Source organism: Lissotriton vulgaris, chromosome 3_1 (assembly GCF_964263255.1).
Source record: "Lissotriton vulgaris chromosome 3_1, aLisVul1.2, whole genome shotgun sequence".
Taxonomy (NCBI): Eukaryota; Metazoa; Chordata; class Amphibia; order Caudata; family Salamandridae; genus Lissotriton; species Lissotriton vulgaris.
This window is the reverse complement of record NC_141689.1, coordinates 321,735,116-321,758,108: the sequence shown is the minus strand read 5'-3', so window position 1 is coordinate 321,758,108 and position 22,993 is coordinate 321,735,116. Positions and strand designations below refer to the sequence as shown.

General features: G+C 44.6%; 1 protein-coding gene across 6 annotated transcripts in view; it reads left to right on the top strand.

The window, feature by feature from the left end:
• The window catches only part of PRLR (prolactin receptor), a 570,112-nt gene that overhangs the window by 429,213 nt on the left and 117,906 nt on the right, over positions 1 to 22,993 (top strand). The window contains exon 1 of one of the 6 annotated variants that reach the window (XM_086960522.1): positions 6,406 to 7,099. The exons of the other annotated variants lie outside the window; for them this stretch is intronic. The gene's annotated coding sequence lies outside the window, so the exon portion shown is untranslated. Of the gene's footprint in view, positions 1 to 6,405; positions 7,100 to 22,993 lie in introns of those variants that run through there. 6 annotated transcript variants of the gene reach the window in all.

The window sequence follows — 22,993 nt, the reverse complement described above, 5'->3', positions numbered from 1 at the left end:
TTACTCAAGAATAGGGTCAAATTTTAGTGGGACGTGGAATGCCAATCGGAATTTGACAATATCAAGTGTGCAATCGTGGAAGCCCCTGCCGTTAAGGGATTCAACCCTGATTTGGATAACATAATCACCGTGGGCGCCAGCAACAATGGTTTGGGTGGTGTTTTATCAGAAATGAGGTCTGATGGAAATGAAAATATATTAGCCTATGCTTCCTGTGCTTTATCTCCTACTGAGAAGAAGTTTTCCGTGACTGAAAAGTAAACCCTCACATGTGCATGGGCTGTGGAGCATTTTCGATCTTTTGTGTGGGGGAAGCCATGGAAGATACGAAGTAATCACAAACCTTTTTTTAAATTACTCACTACTGAAGGAATCTTGCATGTTTCTGCTAGAATTGCTAGATAATCCTTGCGCCTACAAGATTATATCTACAAAATTGTGTATGTTCCTGGCAAGAAAAATGTTATTGCTGATTTCTTGTCCAGATGTGACCATTCCTATTTGTATGTTCAACAAATTGCTTTGATTCATAACCATGGTATGTTAAATTTTGGCGAAAAAGAATGGTCAGATTGCTATAGTCCCGATTTTGATTTACAAAGGCTGTCTGGGTTTATCAACACTGGTTGGCCTGGTAAAACCAAACTCCCTAAGGCTCTTAAACCATTTTGGGAATTTAGACATGAACTCTCAATTACCAATGGATCCATCTTCAAAGGTGATGAAGTTATTCCTCCTCCTTCTTTAAGAACCAAAATCGTTAAACTTTGTCATGCGGAACATAGCGGAATTGTCAAAACTAAGCAAATAGTCGAACAATGGTTGTGGTGGCCTGGTATTGATGTCCTTATAGAGAGAATTGTATGTGATTGTTTGTCGTGCAGTAATTCAGATAAATCCTTGGTGACATTGAGACCCAAATGGGGGGGGGGGAGTCTTTTGTTCCAACCAAACCGTGGCATACCATTGCAATTGATATCATGGGTCCCATCGATTTGGAGAGAGAGTTTTTCATAGCACTCATTGATGATTTTTCAAGGTGGCCTGTTATAAAAAGTGCCAGTACGATCACTTCTGACAAAGTGTTGAAGTTTCTTGACAGGACCTTCATTGAGGAAGGTTTACCTGCTTAGGTTATTTCAGACAACGGTGTCCAATTTATGTCTAATATTACCCAGGAATATTTCAGGAGAGCTGGGATTAAACATATAACTACTTCTCTTTACAACCCTTCAGGTAATGGCATGATTGAAATATGTATATAATGTTAAAGAACTCTATTTAAATGGCTGTCCAAAATGGTTGTGATTGGGAATTACTTATCTTTAAAACTATGTGGATAAATAGAACCAACCCCTCATGATGCTTTAGAAGTGTCCCCTTTTGAGGTAATGAGGGGATGTGGTGCCAGAACTAAGTGTAATCCTGAATGGTTGTTGGAAACCTGTACCTGTTGGTGTTATCAGGTCCAGGATTGTCAACAAACATAACAAGTTCAAAGAGATGTATGATCAAAAACACAATTCCAAAGATGTTTGCATCAGGGTTGGCTGTTGGGTCAAGGTTAAAAAAAACCTTGGAACTAGTACGGGTGAAAGTCAATACTTTAAACATTTAAGAGTGACTAAAGTCCTCAGGAATGCTGTGCAATTATCTGATGGCAAGGTCTGGAACCTTAAGCGAGTGGCCATTTTTCGCCATAGTCTCAGCTGCTCTAAGAATGTAGCCTTTCCTGCAACTTCTCGCTCCGTTGATACTCATGCAGGGTGGGATATTAGTGCAGAGGAAACAGTTCCAACCAATTCTGATGGCAACTGCGACAGCATTCCCGGGGTGTACACCACTGAGCCTAGTTGTGTCAGTGGGGATTCGGCTTTTCCCACTGAAAATAATAATGTTGCAGTATCTGATGATGGAGGTTGCAATGTAAATGGCAATTTACCAATATGTGACAAACGCATTCGCTCAAAGCCCAAGTGGATGGTAGACTTTATTTGTGATGATATATCTTAACTTTGGTTTTTTTTTTTGCTTAAGGGGGGGAAGATGTGTTGTGTTTATTACTTTGTGTTATGTAACATTCTATTCCTTTGTTCCGTGTCTCGCTCTGCGATACCATGTCAGCACGGGCTTTGGAGTGCTGGTCAGTGGATGTTGGAGCTGAGCAGGGAGCGGAGGCGTTTGCTTTGCTGTACCGGTGTTTCCTTTAAATAAATAATATACTTGAAGCAGTCCTGTGTCCTACTCGACTTTACAGACTGCATGAAGGAAAACTTCCTGCGAAAGCCCTCTCATTTTCTTCCTTGTAACTCGCACTAATGTGCTAATGATGCATGCATTAGTACATGAAATTAAACCTATTGAATTTACAAATCCTTGTTTAGAAATGTTTTTTTCTCTACTATCACATTTTGGCTAATCCCTTTTATTATTTAACACAAACTATTAGTTTTGTAACTTTGGGATATATTTTGCTAGCAATGTTTGTTGCAGTCGTAACCAGTCCAAGTGGTTAACATATTTTTTCTCAAAAAGTGCAGCGTCATCTGGTAAATTCTATTAGCTTAGATAAGTTTCCTTAGCATATTCTGGGTAATGGGTGTTTAATAAATAATGTGAAAATGACCTAGGGGAGAAAATGGGCAGCCGGTTTATTTCTGCTATCTATACTACTATAATAAAGGAGAAACTTGCAGGCTTTGAGGCAAGTAAACGCGGGAACCACTGCGCCAATCTACACACCCGATACACAGTAGAAATCGGCAGGGTGTGTAGATGGTTATAGGCTATATAAACTTTAAAAAAACACCTTATTAAAAAAAATGTATTTAAAAAAAAGTAGTCCCCCCCCCCAAAGTAGCGCCGGCCGCGACGTGTGTGCTCACGTCGAGGAGCGGCGTCAGAGGACCGGCGGACAAGGCGCGGGGGAGGAGCTGCGGCAGACAGGCGGTGAGGAGCAGAGCAGCGAGGACCTGCACTCAGGAGCGGAGAATGAGGTAAGCAGGCGGGTGTCGGCCCAGGCGGGGGACAGGGAGTTACTAAAGGCAATGTCGGGGCAGGCGGGGGTCAGGGCAGGAGGGGGACGGGGACTAACACCTCCAGGCGAGGGTCGCGGCAGGCGGGGGACGGGGCGAGCGGGGGCACGGGCTGCTGGGCAATGTTGGGGCAGGCGGGAGTAGGGGGAAGCCTGAAAGCACCCGGACAAGGTCGGGCAAGGCTGCTAGTGTTTAATAAAAGAGCAGGTAAATAATCTTCTGTTCAGGGTATGGTGATGTAACTATGACGAATGAGTGCCCAGCAGCATAATATGCCCCCCTCCCGTCATAGGGCTGGAGCCAGAACTCCCACGGATGGTAGCTGATTCTTTAAGGGAATCCCCATCTGGCTTCAATTTAAAGACCTGTGCAGAAAATGTAAAGCAGCAGCCCTGTGCCAGGTGATGCTTGCATCTCCGTTGGTCCTGGTAAACTTACACAACTGTTCTCACAAATGAAAGGAGACACATGTTAACTGAAACAGCCTGCGTATATATTGATTAATAAACTGTAAATCACTGCTATAGCGGCCAACTGATGCAGAGGCAGAAGGGTGACTTCAAGCAAGTCTTGTAGTTTAGATTTTCGTTGATTTTTATGAGTTTACATGTCCCAGGATGCGTTGTGTTTTTGATGGAAAAGCAGGCCTGGTAGAACGGGATCTCTGTGCCAAAGAATCTGATTAAAGCAATTAGCTAATCAGCCCAGAAGGCGAAGTGGGTGGGATTGTTGAGGTAAGACACATGCATTTTTAATTTTACAATTTAGTTCTCATACCTTGTGTTAATAAAAACAACCATCCCTGACTAGTTAATGCCGACCTTGAGGGTACTCCTCCTAAAAGGGCGGGGAGAGGGGATCTCCTGTGCGGTGAAGTTGAGTGAAAGCTAAAGAAGAAAAGGAGGCTTTTCACCAGGGTTCCTGGTATCTCAAAGAAAGGTAAATGTGGGCCGCTGAATCAGCAACTATAAAAGCTGCTGGGGAGCTATTGGAGGTTTTAGTAACTGTGACAAAGCATCACACATCAATAAGACAACCTAAACAGAGACTAAAAAATTCTAAATGAATGTGGAGTAATGAGGCTACTGCCTCGGTATCCAAAAACTCACCACTGTCAGAAGGAATCTGACAGACGAAAACAAGACAGACAGGCCAGGTGGAGGTTTTAGTGTCATTAGAAGCATTTTGGTGACAAAAACGTATTCTTTTTTAGAAGTAGTGCAATAGTGTTGTCTTTATATCAAATGTTTCCACCGTCTGGTTGCGTTTTACTAAAATATGTTTTGAAAGCATATGCTTTACCATAAACGTTAAATGTATCTTCACAATTTGTAAATACTTCAACGGGGGGTGGTATGCACACCGTGTTCATCCATCTAATCCATGTTTATGACTAAACGCATTGCGTGCGAAACCGGGCCGTGCAAATCGCCCAGTGCACAAAAAGTTGAATCAATGAAGTGGGGAGCGTTCAACCACGCCCCGCTCCCGGTCGCACTGCTGGTAGGATCATCAGATCCTATTCCTGTTTCTTGAATATGTGTCCCAAAGTTCATCATGTTTTTTAATTAATGTCATCCATGTTTATTCCTGTTTAACCGTTTGTCTGTTATATTCCACCTCTACCAATAAGTGCATTTTGTTTTGTTTCACGTTATCCCGTGTGCACGTAAGGCCTCTTCGAGAAAATGATCACTCCATGCCCCAAAGAATTCAAAGCAGCCATTCTTTAATAGAACCCAATATAAGACTTGAGACAGGATGAAGTGACTTAATCTTTTGTAATGTTGTTTTTAACGGATCGGGAGGGCTTGGAATGGGTAGATTTTTCATGTAAAAATGATTCGCATAGATGATTTTGACGAGTTGTGTTTACTTAGCGGTAGAGGATTGGGATAAAATTAAGCGGGCTTGTATTAATTTTTGAAAAGTGTCCCATATATCTATTGACGTGTATATTTTGTACATTGTTCATGAGAGAACATTGAAATAATGGTTCTTTTGTAATTGTTATTTTAACAGCTAACCCCTGACGAAGGGCGAAAGATCTGCCCGAAATGCATTGGGTTCTATTAAAGAATGGGAGCGGGGCGTGGTTGAACGCTCCCCACTTCTTCACAATTTGTCACAGATCGGGATTTCTTAGCACTATAAATACATGTCACTATACCCCATTGCACCAATCAGGATACCATTCTGATACGGTCTCTAGACACACAGATATCTGCAGTGATCACATTAAGCTTTCATAGCTTGACCGTGTATTTCCTAAGTTACCTTAACTTGCATTTATTATAGTTGTTATTTATATGGTTAAATGAAGGTGAAAATAATTCAGAATCTTTTGCTCTTTTTATCCAGATCTCTGACCGTGCCCCAATACTTTTTGTATCACTTCAACCGAGCCATGCCATCATGATGTCACTGACTAATATAAATCTGTACACTATACTTTTCTACGATTTGAGCCTATATTTATTGTGTGGGAATAACATTTATTCTGCATACTCAAGATAAAAATACTGCCTTCCGGTGCAATCTCACGTCGGAAATCAGCTGTATTAAACTAATTGCGGACTTTTTTTGCATATTTATTTTTGTAGTTTCACTTCACCACAATAAATTCATGACAAGTACCAGAATGCAAAGAAACCAAAGACTAGGTGAACTACTTACACTGGTGATGGCATAACTTTAAAGCTGACGGATCCGCGTATTGAAAAAATCTTTACATTACAGCATCATATGCTATGTATGACCAAATGTTGAGTAAGGAAGGAGCCAGGAATCCTGTCTCGAGTGAATTATGATGCCCCCTAAACATTATTATTAAATAGCATATATAGTTAAAAGGTAGTTGGGTGCGGGATAAGGGAAAAGGCGCCACAACCAGTGGGTAAGGGTAGGACACCTAAGTATTATTCCAGGAGGCGCGGAACATTAAAAAATAATGAGGGATAAACATGCTGCAATAGCAGGACTTTTATGTTCGGGTTTACTCAGTGGCCAATGGAAAGCCACCAGACACCGCGCGATCTCAAGCCGGGCCATGTATAGTTGATGACACGTGGAATCCTATAGCCCTGTGAAATGAGGGGATTGCCTGGGTAATGTGTCTCTCTACCATGATTAGATAAGAGACCGTCGAAGGAGGCTACCGGTGGAGTGTGGGAACGCGATACATCTCGGCCCTGGCACGTGGGCGCCCTTGATTTTGCGGATGAGCGGTATTGATTGCAGTGTCTGCACGTGGAGCGGTGTATACATTGCGCAGAGCCTGGACGCAGCGCTTCCAGTGGGAACGGAGAGAAAGCAGGAGACGACGAGAGAGGGAGGCAGTACCACAAGGGGAGGGGATCGTTGCAGGGTCAGAACAGTGCAGCGTGCGTCACAGGAGGGAGTGCCCAAGGTGCTGTGGGCATTGACACAATCAGGAAAACTTGGGAAATTTTCGGCACGTGAATGATAGTTAAAACGCGTATTTACCGATTCCGATCAGCGTATTCACTGAATCCGTTCAGTGTTTAAGGTATTCAAAGTCCGGTGGAGCTCACCTAATTTGGCCCAATTTGTACAAATTGATAATTTCTCAGGCATCTCTGTTTACTTTTTGTGTATTTTATTCAATGCTATGTGTTTTGGCAAGGTGGTTAAATTATACCACATGAAGTAATCCTGCTCGGTTCTAGGAAAGGGGTTGGGACTTCACATGGATTGTCAGCAGCCTCGCACACGAGGGAGCAGCCGCGATTCATCCACAAACGTGTGACTAACCGGAGAGAGGCCGGGGACCCAGCGCTCTCTGCCGCCCAGCTGTCCCGGATACAGGAGCTCCGCTCTCAGTCTGGAGATCACCGAGAACCGCGGGGAAGAGGATCAGGCGAGGAGGACGCCACTGCCGGGGAACTTCGAGCGCGAGGCGGTGCCATGGCGGCAGCCGAGCTCCGGGCAACCCGAGGTGGGGAGCTGGAGCGGATAGTACCGGGAATCGGGGGAGGTGCACGACCGCGAATCCAAGGCCAGCAGCGGCTGTAGGACGCAGCAGGACGTGAGGCCGCAGCACTGTACGTATGACGCACGCGAGTCTCTCTGTACGTCTTTTTCCTACAGGGGGCATAGGTGTGACGCAGTAATGTTCGCACCAGGGGGAGCCTGAACCGTAAAGATGTGAATGTTGGACTGTGCTATTCTTTTTTGGCCGTTTTATGTAGCGCGAACTCGACCCGAAGGTATCAGAGCGCATTCCACGACCACCAGGGTGTGTGTGTGTGTTTATATAGATATATATATACGTATGTATAGCCCCCCCATCCTGCCCCCACACACAGGCGCCCTCCCCAGCTGTTGACAATAGTACGTATGCAGACAGTAGTCAGCTGCTAAGGGATTCTCTTATGTGTCATATATGGAATTTGAGGTACCGGGAGATGGATCTTGCAGCCGAGGATCACAACTGCCGGGAAGCACAAGAAGAAACTCGATTTGCCAAGCTGAGTACTTTACGACTAGATTTCATAATATTATAAATATCATTATTAATCGTGTATTCTTATTATACACACCCAAGATCCGGAACTTATTCCTGCAGAATGATTCCTCAATGTACGTCTGAAACCCGCAGACATACGCACAGGTGCTTAAATCATAAAGACATGAGCTGTGCATTCCAATACTTATCACACACATAACTAAAACGCCACATACGCCCACACTTCCAATCAGACCTTACGAAACTGTATTAAAACGGGTGTGTTTATCGTTCATTCTTCTTTACTACCATACTCTTTTAAGAACAGAGACTGCTCTTGTCATCAAACATGACAACAAACGCTTCCCACGGCAAATAAGCGTTCATCCATCCAAGCGTGACAGTGTATTGCAATCCTCGTCCACTAAAGCGCTTCAGCGCCTCAGTATGGGGATAACGCGCTATACAAATAAAGCTACAGTATAATACATGTTTTCCCTGTTATTACTTTTGGTCGTATTACAATCTATAAAATCACCTCTATTTTTTTATTATCACCGCTAATAATGTTGTGTGACATGTTTGTTTTTAGCTTTCCTACATCATTGGTATGTATCAAGGTAAAACATTTTCTCTCCTTCCCTCTTAAGCCCTTATCGTGTTCTTATGGAACTGACTTGATTCCAGATGAGAAAAATAGGAGCGTCATCAGTTAAATTGAGAGCGGTGGGCAGGGCGAGACTTTAGGGAAAATACGTTTTTTTGTCGGAACCGAAGTCTTTCGAATAAAATAGGCACAGATTTGAAACATTAAACATGCGCCATTGTCAAGTCGCGTAGCGAACACTACGATGTTTATTTTCCCTGACAAACACATTTGGAACAATGGAAAAGCTAGATAACTCCTTTTAATTATACAATCATTATTACTGTGAGTTTCGTTAAATATATTTCAGTGGTCAACGTTTGCGCTGCTCAAAGTTTGTGTATAGTTTGATGTCGTCTACTGACTTAGCTATGATGTTTCACCGGATCGATCCGGCTGTAAATTAAGTAGTAGAACGTGCCTGTCAAGAGCCTTCCTCCCCATAGTCTGGCTCCAAACAGATCGCATCTACCCATCTGCTGCACGTGCACCTTTTTAATAACCGCAGTTCTCCGTTAATGTGCCAGTCAAGCTTTTCACCGAAGTCCTCCGGCCGTGCACATTTTATATCACCTGCGTGTTATATCTAGTATTAAGGTGCTACATGCCGCTAAGCGTTATGCCTGTCTACATCCAATAATGCAAGTCTTTTTCAGTAGCAGCAAATCCATTTTTAAAAAGCGCGATGGCAGAGATGATCCAATGAGCAAACCTATGTAGTTTATTATTACTTAGGAGAACCACCAATGCTACAATGACAGATGCTCGTGTATAATGCGGCCTGCTCTGCCAGTCATGGCTTTTCAGACAACTGCACTAAGTTTTCTGGGTCTTGTAGTTTTCCTTTCACATGCAAGCACCCACAATGTTTTGGGGTGTGAGGTACTAAAAGGGTCGTGCCACGACTTACAGCTGTTCGCGATTAGAGAAGCATCCATGAATTTAGACCTCTTCCCTACGTGGACCATCCATCGCACACTCCTGTGGGCCCGAAGATTGATTTTTAACACCTTAACTGCGGCGGAAAAACCGACGCAGTGCGGGCGTTCTATTAGATGGGCGGCGCTGCGTCGGCCGTTGGCTGACGTCAGCACGCAAGGGGTTAACTTTCCAAAACTCGCCCGTTTGTGCAGCGTGGGCCAGTGGTCTTATGGCTTCCAAGTGGCTTTGTGTAATGTGTGACCTTGCTAGGCTTAAATGCCAGGGTCGGATTGGGATCATAATTTGGCCCGGGCACTGACGAAAAAAGTGGCCCACATTTGTGGGGCTTGGCCCACATTAGCGGGGCGTGGCCCACATTCACGGGCGTGTCCTTTCATGAAACACACAAGGAATGTAAGTGGGAGGATATTGTTCTTGGGAAGGACACTGGGCCAAGGTGACAATGTCCCACAAGCTGAGCACCTGAAAAACAGCCAGGCCCCTTTCTAATACCAAATTATTCCCAGCCCTATAGCGCAGGAGCATCTGAAAACAGTGAGGCCCCTTTCTTTTAAAAAATGATCCCCCTGCCCTCCAGCGCAGGAGCACCTGAAAACAGCGAGGCCTATTTCTCTTAAACAATTATTCCCCAGCCCTCCAGCGCAGGAGCACCTGAACAGCAAGGCCCCTTTCCATAAAAAAAATATTCCCCAGCCCTCCAGCGCAGGAGCACCTGAACAGCAAGGCCCCTTTCCATAAAAAAAATATTCCCCAGCCCTCCAGCACAGGAGCACCTGAAAACAGCAAGTCCCCGTTCTCTTAAAAAATTATTCCCCAGCCCACCTGCGCAGGAGCACCTGAAAACAGCGAGGCCCCTTTCTATTGCAAAATTATTCCCCAGCCCTCCAGCGTAGGGGCACCTGAAAAACAGCAAGGCCCCTTTCTGTTACAAAATTATTCCCCAGCCCTTCAGCGCAGGAGCACCTGAAAAACAGCGAGGGCCCTTTCTCTTAAAAAATTATTCCCCAGCCCTCCAGCGCAGGAGCACCTGAAAACAGCGAGGGCCCATTCTCTTAAAAATCATTCCCCTGCCCTCCAGCGCTGGAGCACCTGACAACAGCGAGGCCCCTTTCTATTACAAAACTATTCCCCAGTCCTCCAGCACAGGAGCACCTGAAAACAGCAAGTCCCCGTTCTCTTAAAAAATTATTCCCCAGCCCACCTGCGCAGGAGCACCTGAAAACAGCGAGGCCCCTTTCTATTGCAAAATTATTCCCCAGCCCTCCAGCGTAGGGGCACCTGAAAAACAGCAAGGCCCCTTTCTGTTACAAAATTATTCCCCAGCCCTTAAGCGCAGGAGCACCTGAAAAACAGCGAGGGCCCTTTCTCTTAAAAAATTATTCCCCAGCCCTCCAGCGCAGGAGCACCTGAAAACAGCAAGGGCCCATTCTCTTAAAAATCATTCCCCTGCCCTCCAGCGCTGGAGCACCTGACAACAGCGAGGCCCCTTTCTATTACAAAACTATTCCCCAGTCCTCCAGCGCAGGAGCACCTGAAAACAGCGAGGCCCCTTTCACTTACAAAATTATTCCCCAGCCCTCCAGCGCAGGAGCACCTGAAAACAGCAAGGGCCCTTTCTCTTAAAAAATGATTCCCCAGCCCTCCAGCGCAGGAGCACTTGAAAAACAGCGAGGCCCCAGCTATTTGTAAATTACTCAGCCCTCCCCAGCCCTTCAGTGCCTCAGGGCAATGGCTTGGCAGGAGAGGGGCTAAAGCAAAAACACAGCTTCTGGGCCATCCATGGGGGTCGGGGGAAGGCTAAGGTGAAGATGGTGCGGGTTCCCCACATCACCTGGCCCCCATAGTGAGACCCATTCTTCCTCGCCCACTATGCCCTGAATGAGAAGGGTTGTGGGCGAGGACTAATGCAAGCACTGTTTCTGGGCTGCGTGGGCCCAAGGGGGGGCCGAAGTTAAAATGGCTGATAGGCCTGAGCAACACCTGGCCCCCTGGGAGGCCGATTCTGGCACCCAATCACCCCTTCCCAGCCCACCATCTGCATGTTTGCTTGGCAGGGCAGGGGGTCAAGGAAATGCCACAGCTGATCATCGCTGAACGGTCACCCAGGGGAGGTGCTTTTCTCTCCCTGTCAGTGCTCTCTGTGGACTGGTAAAGGGGGAAAAAACAGCCCACAGAATGTACTGAGACACTGGCCCTTCAGCCTATGCCAGAGTGCCCGCAGTGCCAATCCGCTCCTGGTAAATGCCCTTCTAGCTAGTAAATACCATAGCATTTTATGCCTCTTAGGGTCACTCTTTACGTTGTAGGAATGTGCTAAAAAATCCCAGTTTACAAAGCGCTGCTGATTAAAAAGCCAGGACTGTCTGCAGGGGCCACATGGCTCTGCCTGCTATGGATTTGAAAGCCCACATCAATCAATCAAACTGTGCTTACATAGTGCAACATATTACCAGTAACGGTATCCAGGCGCTGGTCTGAGGGACTCAGTCGATGAGCCAGGTGTCGAGTCCTTTTCTGAAGTCTGCCAATGAGGGTGATGTGTGGAGGGGGAGGGCGTTCCAGGATTGGCGGTGAGGTGGGAGAAGGATCATCCTCCGGTGCCGCAGCAGCGAATTCACGGTGTCTGTGTGAGAGCGAGGTGAACAGAGGGTTCTGGGTGGCTGGTGGAAGTTTAGGAAGTGGTTCATGTATGCCGGTCCTTTGCCGTGGAGGGCTTTGTAGGCGTGGGTGTGAAGCTTGAAATGGCATCTCTTGTGAATGGGGAGATAGTGGAAGTCTCTCAGGTGTTGGGAGATGTGGTTTCTTTTAGACAAGTTTAGGAGCAGTCTGGCTGCTGTATTCTGGATCGTGTAGAGTCTTCTCATGAGTTCCGTGATGGTGCCTGCAAGGAGTGCGTTGCTGTAGTCCAGACAGCTGGTGATGAGGGCCTGTGTCACTGTTTTCTGGTGCCGGTGGGTAGCCATTTGAAAATTCTGCAGTGCATGCAGAGATTGTGAAAGCAGAGTGAGGAGACTGCGTTGACCTGTCATTTCATGGATAGTTTGCTATCTAGGAGGATGTTGAGGTTGCGGGCATGATCTTTCGGTGTATGCGTGGGTCCGAGTTCTGATGTCCCATTTAGTTAAATTACGATACGAGATCTTTATGCAGTGGACCCTTGCTTGTCTTGTCCTCTGAAGGATCCTGATGTACCTGGCTCCACTATTGACAACACATGTGGCCTGTTTCTCTTACTCCTTATGAATGGGTTTCTAGAGGTGGGTAGCTCAACAAATTACCAGGGCGAGCCAAAAAAAGGGTCTGGCTGAACTCTAAGAACCAAGGCAAAAGCCAAGCCCTGAGAATGTTTCTGTGTAAATTCTGCAACAAATGTTGCATAAAATATGATTAATTCTCTTTAAAATTCTAAAAAAGTGTATTTCTTTTAAAATGTGGATGGCTTGGCATTAATATGTTACGTTATATAATTGCACTGAGAGGTACTTAATAAAAGTGATCTTTTTCAAACATGAACTTCGAACCATTCCTGCCCCAGTGGCAACAATGCCATTAGTGAACTAAGGATCAAGTCAGTTGTCATGTGCACCCTGTTTGTGGCCCAGATTCTTATAAGTAGAGCAACATAATCAAATAAATTAAACATAATATATTTTTGTACAGCTGTTATGAAATTATATATTTAAAGATGTTTTCATATGTGGCAATGGAGAAAAAAGAGGATTGTGGAAATAAAATATTTGCCTAAGATCACATAATTTGCTTAAATGAGGAAGCAGGATTAATCCTATATTTTCTGGTTTCACTCCACATAGACCAGCCACTAAATGGGTATTACATTTGTCTCTAATCTTACCTCAAATTTTAAGGCCTTGTTTTTAACTCTGCGCATGAGGGTAGAGAAAGGGAACAAGGTTGAAGCTACATGAAAGTTGCTCTCGTTTTGGGCTTGATAATACAGGAGGACCTTGTGCCGAGCCAGAGGCAGGTAGTCCTCAGTTTCTCCTACTAAAGTTGCTTGCTACCAAGTTTGAGTACATACATGCTAACATAGAGCAGAGGTTGTGAGACTCTGCTCTCTGCTCTAAATGCACGGGAAGAACACTAAGTGAAATAGAGAACAGCTGATCCCTTTTCAAAGGGCCTGAACCTGATGCCTCATAGTTTTTTTTCTTTTAGTTTTAAGTAGTGGTAGATGAGCCACTGAGAGCTCAAGCCAGGCTCGAGTTCCAACTGTCCAAAATGAGCTGTGCTTTCATGTGGCCTCTGCCTGCCATCCATGCTCTAACCTAATGCGACAAGAATTTAGGAAAAAAACATTAACCTTTAGTTAAAAATAGGAGTGGGAAAACAACATCAATCTAATGGCTGATTTGGCTCAATGCAAAATTTGAAACCCTGGAATTTTTCCTGGTGTCCCTGCTTGACCGAATTGTACAATTCTGGGAAATTCTTTTTTTCACTCTGCTTCCTTTTACCTTGTTGCAGTGGCATAGGAAGAGAGGTGCTGTGGGTGCGGGCTGCCCCGGGTGTCATCACTGATGGGGGTGACAACATGGCAAAAATATGTGTTTTATGCAAAAATATGTATATTACTTCTAAAAGAAAGCACTGACGAAAGTGTTATGTACAAGGCCATATATAACGTTCACGGAAAGACTGCAGACCCTAGCTTTCATTTAGGCTGAAATAACGGTGCATGGTTTTTGCCATTGTTTATATTTGAGTACAGCTGTCATTGAAAGATATCCCAGTGCTTCATTTGATTCCTGGTCTACGAGGAAGTTCTCCTGAGAAGAGTCATATTTTAATTTTTCGAGGGAAGAATTGAAAGTTTGACGTCCTTTACTTGTCTCGAAGGAGGGAGGGGGACTCACTACATCACAATGGACTTTAACCCAATCTGTAACTAGTTTAGTAGGCGGGAGATTCAATTGAGAATACACAGCTTGCACGAGTGACCAACTCAATCAAAATGTGGGTTACATTTTAATATAAGTATTGGCAAAACCATTAAGTCTGGGTTTAATGTGCTAACGCAGTCAGCAATAACATATTAGCTCATTGGAGCAAGACACATAGGAGGGAGCCTCTAGGAGCAGATAGAGAGGGCTATAGCTGTAAAGCTGTCATGCTATTCAATACAAGCACTCAAATGGAGGTAGAAGGATACAGCCAGTAGCATTAGGTGAGAGATGAATAATCCACTGAGCCAAGAAATGACTGGAAAATTGTTAAGCCAATAACAGAAATGGTTGGTCATAAAAGCCAGTGGTTGAAATGAGTTTGCCCAAAGCATATTCTGTTGGACAACTGCACTGTCAAATTGCAGACCTAACAATGGGAGAGATGTACAAGGATAACTGATTTTATTAAATGACCACTGGACACAGGGGATCAGATAATGTCCATGACTATCGTTATGATGCTATCATTAATATTGGTATGAAATCAGGACTATCCACTTACCCTGGAAACCTTCTCGGGTGATTGGGATAGTGTACAAATCAACTTTTACATAACTTGTACTAGGACAAAATGATGGCACCAACTATGCACACTGAAAGACTACAATACAAACTCCATCAAAACAAAAGGGCAACACTGTTCCATCCCAAAATTCTATTGAAAACAAACTGCATAAAAGAAGACTGAGGGCACCAGCGTTTTAGAGCTTGAGCTATTTATTAAATTCAAAAACTTTTGATTATACAAATAAAGAAAACTGAGATCTCAAGTTACCTCATGTCACTCATGAGAGGGTTATTACGTCGGATTTTCTTTGCATTCTGGGAATCATATTTCTATATTTCTATATTTATAATGGCAAAATAAGACTACAATTACCAGAAAGCAAATAAAAAACAAGATTGGATAAGCTTCAAATGCTGTTACTATCAGGGGGAGTGGAAATTGGTGAAGAGTGGACCATGGAACTGTGCTGGGGAATTATATGGGTTGTGAAATGAAAATCATAAAGAAAACAATTGTGGGCTCTTCTCTGACTTGATATAAAAAAAACTGTGCCACCCTCTGAGCTGAAACCCAACCGATGAAAACACCCCCTCCACATGTTTTGATGAGCCCAGGAACAGTCTGGTGAGGCTGGGCCTTTGCTGATGAGCTCTCCTGTTGTGGACTCACTCCTCAGTAAAACCTGTGCTGCAGGAATGAGGCAGGCGACTCTATAACGAATTCATCCAGCATCCTGTGGGTGGGTCAGTGGGAAGATGCACATTAATTTAATTATTGTGCACACAGTCCTCTTTATCTTTTATAATTAGGACATATATTATCTTCCTCCGTCCTTGGAAAACCTGGTCTGTCTGGGTAAATGTGGGCTGTCAAAAACACACACATACATACACACCCTCACACTCTCATTCTCACACTCTGTCGGATAATAACACGTACACGCACCCATACACCCCTTTTCTTAATCGTTTTTTTCCCTTAGGAAGTCTTGCACTACTGCTGCCCCTGCTGCACCTGTCTGATCTGTTTGTGAAGCTTGATGAAACATTTTCTCTGGGTACTATTCTGAAATCAAACCAGATGGCATTGTCAATGCTTGTAGTCATGCCGAGCCCACATTTTATTTAAGTATCTTCTTATTGGGGTAAACACTTGTATAACACAATCAATAGAAACATAAACAAATTTGCTGCAAACAACCCAAGAGCAGAGCTCATCTTTGGTGCACTTTCGTGCCCCCCTCAACTTACATACTGCTGAAGCTGGATGCCTAGTGCCCCACAGAAGTTGGCACCTGACTGTGCACTCAACCATTCAGCAACGTTGAGAGAGTGTGTTGGAGGTACTCCAGTGGCTGCAGGATGTTCAATGTCCAGATTGGTCTTTGGAAGAGGGTGTAGGCGGTGTTGCTTTGATGAAAGGATCACGTAGCAACTTCCTGACAGCATGCCTGTTAGGGCAGTGAAAGTGAGTTTTTTTTTGTTGAGGATGTGTCTCTTTAATGTCAGGCATTTCATTGGTACAGTGCACAGAATTGAGGTTTGGTAGCTGCCATCTCTTCCTGTTGGAGGAGTTTGAAGCATTGGGAACGGCGGCAGGCGGCGTTGCCCTTACAGCCCATGTCAGTGAATCATGTTTAAGTGGCATTTTGGAAGTAGAGAAGGGTGGCCTGGCAGAGGCGTGCAAGGAGCTTTCATCAGTAGGTTACTGCGATTAAGTTCCGATATCCAATACATTTTTCTGTCAACAATCCAGTGATTTTGGTATAGTTCTTTGGTGGTGGCGGCAGATAGCTAGAATATTTAGTGGCTCAGGCTTTTATACCGAGCGCTCTCCGTTCTACCGGCACTGTGATTGGTGGTGCACTTTTTTGGGACCATGGATGCAAAGAATAAACTACGTAAGTGATTACGTCATTGCTCGGACGTATCTGATGATGACATTTGGCAATGAGGAATCTTGAGGAGAGGTAATGGACGATGGACCCATCGCTCTCTTGGTACTTTCTGACAATACGACTAAACCCAAAGTATTAATCCTAGATAGCCACATTCTAGAGCTGAGCCAATGAAGGTTTGTGTTCTGAGAGAATTTTGAATGTTTTCTGTGAATTTATACCTACAGCCAGTATGAGGTGAGATGATTGAGGGATAGGGTGGAGGTGATCTTCTCCACACATTCTTGTTTGTTATCTTAGCATCAGCTCAGGAGTCAGGGGATGCACAGGGTAGTTATTGTACACTTTACTTAAATGTGCTTAGAAACGGCAATTGAGCGGTCCGAAGCACTAAGAAAAAAAGGTTTGTTGGTTGGTTGAACAGGGTCTCTGTGTCCAAAGGAATGGTGGGAGATTCTTCGTTGAGGAATTTGCATATCCCATTCACGAGTGTAATTACAGATTTAATAAACTGGCAGTTTAGTTGTGTCATTATATGAACATAAAGCTGTAAATAGTTAGGTGTGTGCATGTGTAAATATTTGTTCAGAAATTGTATTAACGTGCACATTTGTGCGTGCACGTCATATGGATTTCAGCATATGTAATGTCTGTGTAATCTCAGTTCAAGAAGAAAGAAGTGTTTATATTTTTGTGACTTTTTTATGGACGTGACATTACTGAGCATATCTGAAAGGCATAGTAGGAAACACATGCCAAAGTAAAACAATTTTAATGCACATTTTTACCTATGAAAGCAAATAAAATATAAAGTGAAATGAAGTCAAGATGTAGTGGCACTAGAAATTAGAGCACGACCTATATATGAACAATATTATGTGAATATGAACAATGATGGACCCAGGAACTCAGAAATGTTTTAATGAGCACGAAGAAATGGAAAAAGATTTGGGGACCATGCCGAAAGTACAGGGAGGAGGTTGGGGGGGCTGGGAGAGTAACCTGGCAACTGTTCATCCTGATGGTATACTGTTATATTAACGTTGCTGATCACCACGGGGTTATCTTTTGGTATGATTATTGTTCACAGATCATTGTGACTTTGTACTATGAGCATTGTTCAGACAATAAAAAGAATATAAAAAAAGAAATGTTTTAATGCAGAAAGCATGGAGGCCCTTCCCATGGTCCTTTCCCAAGTTATGTGGCTCTAATGTGCTACAGAATGAAAAGTCTCCTAAGCATCATCTGTAGTGTTGGGCCAGGCACTGCTCTGAAACGGCACAGACGGAGCCTACCAAAGGTATTCACTGATGTGCAGCCTCTGATCTGACTTCACTTGATTGGCACCTTGTTTCCAAGAGTCTACCTTCTGGCGCATTTGGTGGAAAAGGGATAAAAAGAAACAAATTGCTTCTGAAACGTGTATAGTAGAAATGTACCAGCTCGGGCGATAAAGTATAAAAACAGGAAACCTATAAAAAAAATGGTCTAACACTACTAAAATCAATGTTACGATTCTTCACCTTGTCATTTTACTCCATCCTAGTGACATGTCAAATATTCTAACTTTGCCTTCCTCGGTACAAAGTTGTGCTCTTTAGATGTTTCCTCATTGTTTTAATCATAATGTTTTCAACAAGCTGTCATCCTGTTGAATGACCTTTCTGTTGGATGTTCAGATGTTATGTTCCTTGGCAGACAAATGTGGGATCATGTGGGGTAGAGTAGGCCCTCAATTTGGCTTGAGTTAAAGGCCAGAGAAACAAGAAGGGAGTGTTTGGCGTTATACGCACAATTAAGATGCCAGTGGTGTTTGAAAGAAGCTTCTTTAAGCCGCAAACAGATCAAAAAATGTGGTTTAATATAAAAAGGATATGACGCAAGAGTGTAACTGGCTATATATATGGCAAGATACGCAGGGAAAAAAGATGTACATTTTTAAAGGGTGGTATCAAGGGATATTGATATTGATCACGGCTCCGATTTTCTTCCATCACATTCTGATGGTGTATGAGATGCACCTATCAGACAGATGTGAGGTTCTGCACATTTTGTAAAGTTGGATGCAGTGAAAACCCCTTCCCTTTCTCCCCCCCCTCCTGCCGACCCAGGCCTGGACTGGCCGTAGCGGGCACCGGGCAATCCCCCGGTGCGCCGCACGGGTGGGGGACGATTTTAGGCCCCTGGGGCCGTTTTTGTTACATGGCCGTTTTTGCAGCAAAGCTGCGAAATCGTCCCTGTAACAAAATCGGTAGAAAACCGGCCCTGGTAAAGAACTCGGCGGCACCCCCAACCCTCGGAGGGGGGGAGGCAGAGCACTTTGCCAGGGCCGGTTTTGGTTCCCAGTCCGGCCCTGTGCCGACCCTAGGATTAACCCCTTTGCTGCAGGGGTTAATCCCCCGCTGTGCTGGGGGAGAGGGGGGCGCGCACTCGTTGAGCTCGTCACGGCCACACCCGTTCCCGTGGATCGCTCAGCACAGCAGGGGAATTATCCCCGCATGCAAGCGTTCCACGGCTCAGCTCGTCATGTGCCTCGAAGAGGTTATGGATGAGCAGTGATATGATCCAGAAATTGATTCTGGAAAACAACTGTTCAAAGACTCTAGGTTTGGATGTGGAATCACTTGTGATATACTCTGCACCAATATTAAAGCAGCCTCTTTTTGCAGTAATAAGAAGGGGAAGCTTGATTTTTCCTATCATTAGGGTCTCCTCCCTCTACCATACCTGTTGGAGAGTGTGGAATGTGATGACATTACTTTAATGACTGAAATGGTCGTTTGGCATGTGATGTTGGGAATGGGGGTGTGCCACTATACCGTACATGTGTAGATTTCTCTGCCGTTCTGGATGAGGTCAATTGAACCACCCTAAGGTCTAAAATTTTACACTGAACTGGTCCTCGATGTCATCTCCATGTTTTGGGTGACTTTTTCATGGTCCTGTTTAAAAAATACCTGATAATAAGGTATGGTCAGAACCTTGGTACAATAGCTGTTGTGTACCCCTCTCCTCTTGAATATCTCCTACGGTTATCTGGATTTGGTGACTTCCCTCTAAGGTTGGGATTCACACCTGTAAGCAGCCTGGTCCTTTGCAGATGACATTCTGCTACTTATTAATATAATAAGGAAGTTTATAGAGCGCCTGGTTACGCCTTCCCGGCGTGTCCCCACGCTGTGTAGAGAGAGAGCCAGTTCAATAGAAGAAGAAAAACACAAGCCCATAGCTAATCACAGAGAACTAGTTGGCAAACAGGTGAGTTTTAAGAAGGCTCCGAAACCTGGTCTCCGATTTTTCCATCCTCAGACAGACCGGGAGTTTGTTCCAGTTTTGCACAGCTAAGAGGCGAAATGAGCGGCCGCCCATTCTCGCTTTCTTAATCCTAGGGATTTCTAGCTGCCCTGTCCCGCCTGACCTCAACGTTCTGCCCGGTACATACCTAGTGATCAGGTTTCCCAGGTACATTGGAGCCTTATGCCAGAGGATGCGATGACAGAGAAGGGATTTAAACAGCACCCTTTTCTTGATTGGAAGCCAATGATGAGCTTCAAGGGCTGGTTTAGACGCCACCATTCTGAGTAGTCTCAAAATCAGTCGTGCTGCAGCCTTCTGCAGGATTGTAGCCATCTAAGATTCTTTTCTGGAGCACCCAGATATAAAACATTCCCGTAATCCAGACGGGAAGTAATAAGAGCGTGCGTCATCGTCGGTCTCGCCTCTAGCGGGAGCAGATCAAGTGTTTTGGTAAGAGTTTTTAGAACACCAATACATTTCCCCACTAGCCGGCGGATATGACCTTCATAAGAGAGGACCGGATCCACCCATACCCCTAGATTCTTAGTCTCCAGACAGGGTATAGGGGTGGGGGCTAGACATTGTGGCCACCATTCTGCGGTCCAGCAAGATTTGTCTCTACCCACCACCATCATCTCGGTCTTGCCTCCATTCAACTTTAAGCAGTTTTTATTCATCCAGGAGGCAAGCTCCTGCATGCCTTAAAGTTGGAAGCCTCGGCCGAAGGTGCCTGGGATAGGGAGATCAGCAGCTGGGTGTCGTCAGCCTAAGAGACTAATTCCACTCCAAACGCCTGCACCACCAAAGCCAGGGGAGACAAGTACAAGTTGAACAGAGTGGGGCTCAGGGCAGAGCCCTGAGGCACCCCCTGCTCTAGTGCAACCTCTTTGGACTGGAAAGTCCCACGGCTGACCTGGAAGCTGCGCCCTGTCAGAAAAGATTTCAGCCAGCCCAGCGCAGGACCCGAGACACCCCCTCTGTTCAGACACTGCAGCAAGGTGAAATGTGCCTCAGTGTCGAACGCCGCACTGAGGTCTAGCATTATTAGTGCCATGGTGTGTCCCGCATCTACTCCTTGCCTGATGGTTTCTGTGGCTCTTAACAGAGCGGTTTCTGTAGAGTATCCCGCCCGGAACCCTGATTGTGAGGGGTGCAGGAGATTAGCCGCCTCTATGTGCGCCATTAGTTGGATGTTGACCACTTTCTCCGCTACCTTCGCTACATAAGGCAGCAGGGAGATGGGTCTTAGATTTTCAAGAATATCATGGCTGAGAGTGGATTTTTTCCTGATTGGCAGGATCACAGCTCTTTTCCTGGTCACTGGCAGAATGTGAGATACAAAAGAGATCTCCAAAATGTGCCTAATATAAGGCTCAAGAGTCTCCAAACGCTCTCCTAGCACCTTGGGAGAGACATGGTCCCTGGGGGATCCAGACTTAATGCTGAGACAAATGCGTCTTAGGGTCTCTGGAGGAGGGACTGTGAAACGTTCCAGTTTCCGTCCCACTACACTGTCTCCAGTCACTTCCTCAAAAAATCCTTCATCCATACTCTTATACATCCACTCATTCTTCAATATGTAAAACATATTTAAAATTTAAAAAAACACAGTCACCGGATGATGTCATCAGTGATGTCATCAGTGATGTCATTTGAGATGTCATCAGTGATGTCACTGACCATGTCATGAATGATGTAATATGTGACATCATCAGCATTGGATTGCGGATGCACGAAATATATAGTTAGTGCAACTAACTATATATGGAATTTCATTGGTTTTATATCAATAAAATGTCCAGCTAACTATATATGGTCTCTAACCTATGGTTTTTTCAGTGAATATATATATAAGCTTATTTTGATTTGCTAGTAACTTTGGCGCCATTTGACGACTCTTCACAAAATTTTACCCAAAAAGTTCCTCCACCTCAGCTTCTTACTGGAAAGTTTTGGGGTGTTCTTTCAAGCAGGAGCAGAAAAAAAGTGTGGGTCCCCAAACACTTTTTCCCCATGCAACTTCCATTGGAAAAAATCAACATTAAACAAAAAACAGCTGAACAGATTTACAAGTTTGGCAGAAAGCTAAATCTTTACCCGGAAGTCATGCCTTTTTGTTATTTGCAGTTAATCTGCCAATCTGTTAAATTATTTTGAAGAAATTAAGGCTGAAAAAATAGCAATATCTAGTGCTCTGATGCTCCTGCGGTAAAAACTTCAAAATACAGCATTGTAATTTGCTGGGGGGCCCTCCTTCCCTAAGCATCTTATTGAAGGTGTCTTGCGAGAAGTTCTTACACTTTCTAAAGGGATAGTTATTAGTCCCTCCCTTCAGTGGATCTTCCATAGTTATGTCAATGCTAAAAGGCACCAGGAAATGGTCTGACCAAGGCACTGGAAGTGGCGTTCCTACCTCCACACCCTCCCAGCTGGCAAACACTGGATCTAGCAAGTGACCTAGCTGATGGGTAGGGGCACAGGACTTAAGATCCAGCCGCATGATCTGCAAGTCCTGACGCAGCTCAGCTGCCTCCTTATGCAGAGAGTCTTCAAAATGCACGTTCAGATAACCCAGCACAAGAAGTTTGTTCCGCCTGATCGCCAAGTGGGCAATGCCTTCTCGAAGACTGAGCTTAAAATTCCCAAGTGCTCCGGGAGGTCTATAAAGGAGGATCCCAGTAACGGAGGATTTGGGTCCTAGTTTTAGCACAAAGTGTCCGGCCTCACTGCTATTTACCAGTAAGGGTTCCAGGGTACACTCGTAGGGTCCCTTCGTGATGACTGCAATCCCACCCCCCTGCCCTCTGCTCTATCAACTCTGACTATAGTGTATCCGCGGAGTAGGGCCTCTATTATATCCGGGTCCGAATGAGACCCGGATATAATGTAGATGTAGACTTAAGTCTACATCATTAGGGCTTCCAAGAGAACTGGAGCTTCAGGCAGGTTTATTCGTCCCATAAAAACTGTCTGTAAATATATGTAAAACTAAAATTACACTATTGAGAAATTAGAGAGTAAAGTGTAATTGTGTTTTGAAAATATACATTGGAGACTGTTGACTCACATAATTATTTGAGAGTTGTGGTGGATCATAAACCAACATAGGGCATGTGATTGCCGCCAAAGGGGCATAGTGTTCTTGCTCTGACAGTAGGCCTTGAGGATACTACAATCTACATGCTGGTAATTAAGTTTTTGAACACAAACCAGGCCTATGCAGCTAAGGTTAT